This window comes from Anopheles stephensi, unplaced genomic scaffold, assembly GCF_013141755.1.
Source record: "Anopheles stephensi strain Indian unplaced genomic scaffold, UCI_ANSTEP_V1.0 ucontig206, whole genome shotgun sequence".
Lineage (NCBI taxonomy): Eukaryota > Metazoa > Arthropoda > Insecta > Diptera > Culicidae > Anopheles > Anopheles stephensi.
The window spans coordinates 5,001-10,096 of record NW_023405132.1 but is presented as its reverse complement, the minus strand read 5'-3'; the positions used below and the strand labels follow the sequence as shown (position 1 = coordinate 10,096).

Below are 5,096 nucleotides of genomic sequence, written 5' to 3'. Positions count from 1 at the left end.
GTTTACCCGTCAGTCGGCCACACAGGACGTCCGGCGTACTGGTGGACACCAGAAATCGGTCGGCTACGGGAGAACTGCCGCCTGGCTTGGGAACGGTACAGCAGGGTACCGACTAGCGACACGGCAGCCCGCAGAACAGCTTCTGCACGGCACCAGGAGGCCCGCCAGCTGCTGACAGCTGAGATCCGGGCTAGCAAGCGGGACCGTTACAATGAGTTCCTGCAACACCTGGAGGATGATGAGACGGGTAGGTGGCAGGGGGAGCTCCTGCGACGGCTCGGAGGGAGCCGCGTCGCACAAGAACGCGATCCGGCCGTTCTGCAGCGCATTGTGGACGCGCTGTGCCCGAACCACCCCCCTGTTGCCTGGCCTACCATCGAATCGGACGGCGTCGACATCAGGCCAGTGACGGAGCAGGAGTTGCTCGACATCGCAGCTGGCCTGAACCCTCGGAAGGCGCCCGGTCTGGATGGACTGCCGAACGCTGCCCTTTCGGCTGCCATCCGGGCGCATCCGACGACGTTCGCGAGGCTCCTCCAGGAGCAGATGGATGCTGGCCGCTTCCCGCGGCAATGGAGGAAGGCGAAGCTGGTGCTGCTTCCCAAACCGGGAAAACCCCCGGGCGAGCCGTCATCGGTGAGACCGGTGATGTTGCTGGACACGCCCGGCAAGGTGTACGAGCGAGTACTGCTGAACCGCCTGAACGACCACATCGAGATGCCGACGGAGCCGCTCCTCTCCGAATACCAGTTCGGCTTTCGGCGTGGTCGGTCGACACTTCAGGCGGTTGGGCTGGTGATGGAGGCTGCCAGATCTGCGATGAGTTTCGGGCGAACGAATAGACGCGACAAGCGCTGCCTGCTTGTCGTTGCTCTGGACGTCCGTAACGCCTTCAATTCCGCAGGACTGGCAGGCCATAGCACTGGCGCTGCAGACCAAAGGAGTGCCCTCAGGACTGCGCAGCATCCTGCAGGAGTACTTCTCCGACCGTGAGCTGACGTATGATACCAGCTCCGGTCCGGTAACACGCCGAGTAACGGCAGGTGTTCCGCAGGGGTCCATTCTGGGCCCCACCCTGTGGAATATCCTGTACGACGGCGTGTTCGGAGTGCAGCTGCCGGAAGGTGCATCCGTCATCGGCTTTGCGGACGACCTGGCAGTACTCGCCAAGGGGTGTACACCGGAGGAGGCGGCAGGTGTAGCGGAGGAAGCTGTGGCAGCGATTTCCGCCTGGATGGAGCAACATCGGTTGCAGCTGGCCCCGGAAAAGACGGAGATCGTCCTCATCTCCAGTCTGCGTCGGGGCCATCCCAGCGGTGCCCGTAGTGATCAACGGCGTCGAGGTCCGCTCGAAGCCGGCGATACGCTACCTCGGGGTCATGCTTCACGACCACCTCTCGTGGAAGCCACACGTCGAGAAGGCCACCGCAAAGGCACTCCGTGTGGTGAAGCTGGCCACCGGCGTGATGTCCAACCACGCCGGACCGAGGATGGCTAAACGTCGGCTGCTGGCAGCAGTGGCGGACTCGGTTGTGCGATACGCGGCACCCATCTGGGCGGAGGCGGTGAAGTTCCAGTGGTGCAGGCGGAAACTGGAGCAGCTGCAGCGACCTTTGGCGAAAGGTGTCGCCAGGACCTTCCGTACCGTCGGCTACGACACGGCGGTAGTGCTGGCTGGACTGGTCCCGCTACACCTGCAGGTGGACGAGATCGCGCGGTGCTATACCAGGCATCAACGGGCGTTGCAGAGGCGGGTGCTGATAGACAAGGAGGTCATCAAGCGGCTGGAGCACTCGGCAACCATAAGACAGTGGCAGACATCGTGGGACCAGGATGCCGCTCATCCGACCGCGAGCAGGTTCCTACGATGGGCTCACCGCGTGCTGCCGGATATTGCCGGCTGGGTAGGTAGGAAGCACGGCGAGGTTGATTTCTTCCTTAGCCAGGTACTCTCCGGACATGGCTTCTTCCGGGAGTACCTACATGCTATGGGTTTCACCTCTGCCCCGACCTGCCCATTCTGCGCCGACAACACCGTGGAGTCGGCAGAGCACGTGGTGTTCCACTGTCCGAGGTTCGCCGACATAAGAGTGCAGTTCCTGACGGACGCGGACGGCGTCGTCATTTCCCCCGATGAGCTGGAGCGTTTTCTGCTGTCGAGCCCGGAGGCTTGGCAGCGAACGGCCACGGCAGCACGGCGGATCTGCAGCTTCCTACAACAAAGGTGGCTGGAGCAGCAGGTTGCCGAAAACGCGGCCATCGCTGGCGGGATCGTTTCCGCCAATGAGCTGGCGGAACGCGTTCGGCAACAGGTCCGCCGTGAAGCCAGAAACGCTGGCCAACGGCGAAGACGCCGGCAACGGCAGACATCCGCCATCGGGGAGATGGACATGGACCAACAACAGCACCCGTCCAATCAGCAGCAGGAGAGTCAACGCCCAGTTCGGCCCGAACGGGTTCCGCCATCGGCCGAAGTGTTACTTCGTCGTCGGCTAAGGCGGAACCAACGGCAGCGGGAATACCGCGCCCAATTACGCGCGGGTACATTGCCGCCATTGCGTTCGGGCCGAACTCGCCGAAGCAGAGCACCGCCGACGGAGGAGGAGCTAGCCCGACGACGGGCCAACAGGCGCGCGCGAGAACGCCAACGCCGCCACGAGCGACAGGATCGCCATCGCGGCTTAATGTCGGCCGACGTAGAAGCCGCCATCGCGACCACCAACACGTCTACGCGTTGAGTGGGAGCGGTTACGGCCGAAACGATCGGCCAGTCAGCGAGCGTGCGAAAACACGACCGGGCGAGACCGGCATTTTGCCGTCTCCGCTTTGTGCGGTCGTTCGTTCTAGCACAGTCGGGCGAGAGAGAGCGCGCGTGCGCTCGGTTCGGGTACGTTCGGCATTTTGCGTCGTCCGCTTTGTGCGGATGTTCGTACCCGACCAGCAGTGGGAGAGAGAGCGTGCGCGTGCACGGTGAGAGTTAGGTCCGTCTTGTTCGTTTACGTTTTGTGCGGATGTTTGTTCTGTCCCACCGTAAGCGTCAAAGTGTTAGCGTGATTATGTGTGTGCATGTGTGTGTGCGTACATACTCATCGTTAGTATTAGGAAAAATGGAGACTCGACGAACCGCGGGCACGCCCGCTTCGTTAATGTTAGGTGTGTAAACGTAAGTCCTTTCATTTTTAATGTTGCGTTTACGAATAGCTAGGCGGGGCGCGTGCCCTTACTAAATGTAGTCAGGGACGCCATTGCAGCCGGTGGCTACGCCTCCGTCGGGAAGGCCGCCGGCAATGGAGAGGTTTATTCGTTTTATAATTGTTCATGCGTGTTTCTGTATCGTTTATTGTTTATAAATAAGTAACGCGGCAAAACATTTATAAATTTAAATGAATAAACGAATGCAATTTAAAAAAAAAAAGAAGTGGAGCTTGCGGCTTAATTTGACTCAACACGGGAAAACTTACCAGGTCCGAACTTATCGAGGTAAGACAGATTAAGAGCTCTTTCTCAAATTTAAGGGTAGTGGTGCATGGCCGTTCTTAGTTCGTGGAATGATTTGTCTGGTTAATTCCGATAACGAACGCGACTCAAACAAGCTAACTAGAACGCTGTCAGCAGTGTGCCTCCGGGCGCACCTGACGTTACGGGGCGGCGGCGCCTTCGCGGGCGGTCGTCGCACTAGTTTGCCCTGCTTAGCGGGACAACTTGTGTTTAGCAAGGTGAGAGTGAGCGATAACAGGTCCGTGATGCCCTTAGATGTTCTGGGCTGCACGCGTGCTACAATGTGGGCAGCAGCGTGTTCTCGCCAATAGGCGCCCCCATTCCGAGAGGAACGGGAAATCACCCAAATGCTCATTTAGTTGGGATTGGGGACTGCAACGGTCCCCATGAACCTGGAATTTCTAGTAAGTGCTAGTCATTAGCTAGCGCTGATTACGTCCCTGCCCTTTGTACACACCGCCCGTCGCTACTACCGATGGATTATTTAGTGAGGTCTCTGGAGGCATACCTTCCGCGGTTCCTTCGTGAGCTGCAGTTGGCACGGCCGAAGTTGACCGAACTTGATGATTTAGAGGAAGTAAAAGTCGTAACAAGGTTTCCGTAGGTGAACCTGCGGAAGGATCATTACCGATCAAACAAGTCCGGGAGTGAGGTTGCCAAACGCATCGTCGGCATCACATGCTGACGCGCACGCTACAACCACAAGATGGTGTAGCACACTTGGTAGAGTTGAGCGAAAGCAACTCTTTCAAAGGGATACACATACCACTGCCTCGGCGAAGGTCAGTAAAGATGCACACTTTGGTTGTACCGGGTACCTTATACACTGACTGATTGTCGTGTCACAACGGGGTGATCGACAGTCGCACTTTGGCGTGCTCGGCTCCGCAACCGTCGGGGCCGTGGGCGCCTGCAGTGTGGTACTAGGGAACCAGAGTTGTGTGTTGGTATGTGTATAATGGATGGATGGACGTCGGTTCCATTCATCAACTAGTTCGGTGTGTACGTTAAACCCTAGGCAGGGGATCACTCGGCTCATGGATCGATGAAGACCGCAGCTAAATGCGCGTCAGAATGTGAACTGCAGGACACATGAACATCGACACGTTGAACGCATATGGCGCATCGGACGACTCAACCCGACCGATGCACACATCCTTGAGTGCCTACCAAGTTATCTCAACACTCTAACCAAACTGACCGTCCTGACCCCATCATAGGGGGTAGGCTGTCGCAGCATGGCGTGCTCGGATCCGCATCCTTGTCGGGACCGTGGGCGCTGAAAGTGAGAGTGCTAACACAGAGAGACATACGAGGTATGGTACACCAAACCTAAACACACACACACACATGTGAGCATGGGTGAAGAGCGAGCGCGCGTCAAGTCGCACGGTTCGACCTCTAGTATCAACCAACGGATGTATCCACCACAGCATATAAGGTTATCACCAATTGCACGGGGACTTCCACCGGTTGGCTCGGGTCGAGTAACACTTGCGGCCCAACGCGCTCGTATCTTTCCTCGCATCCAGTTGCAGTCGCGAGACGTGCTCACGCCGTGTGGGTGAGTGAGGTTAGCACGACAGGGGTGATTTATC

General features: G+C 58.2%; 1 non-coding gene across 1 annotated transcript; it reads left to right on the top strand.

Moving 5' to 3' along the window:
• Window positions 1–4,508: 4,508 nt before the first annotated feature.
• Window positions 4,509–4,666, top strand: LOC118515931. Its single transcript, XR_004907528.1, has one exon. It is a non-coding gene; the product is annotated as a 5.8S ribosomal RNA (ribosomal RNA).
• Window positions 4,667–5,096: the final 430 nt, after the last annotated feature.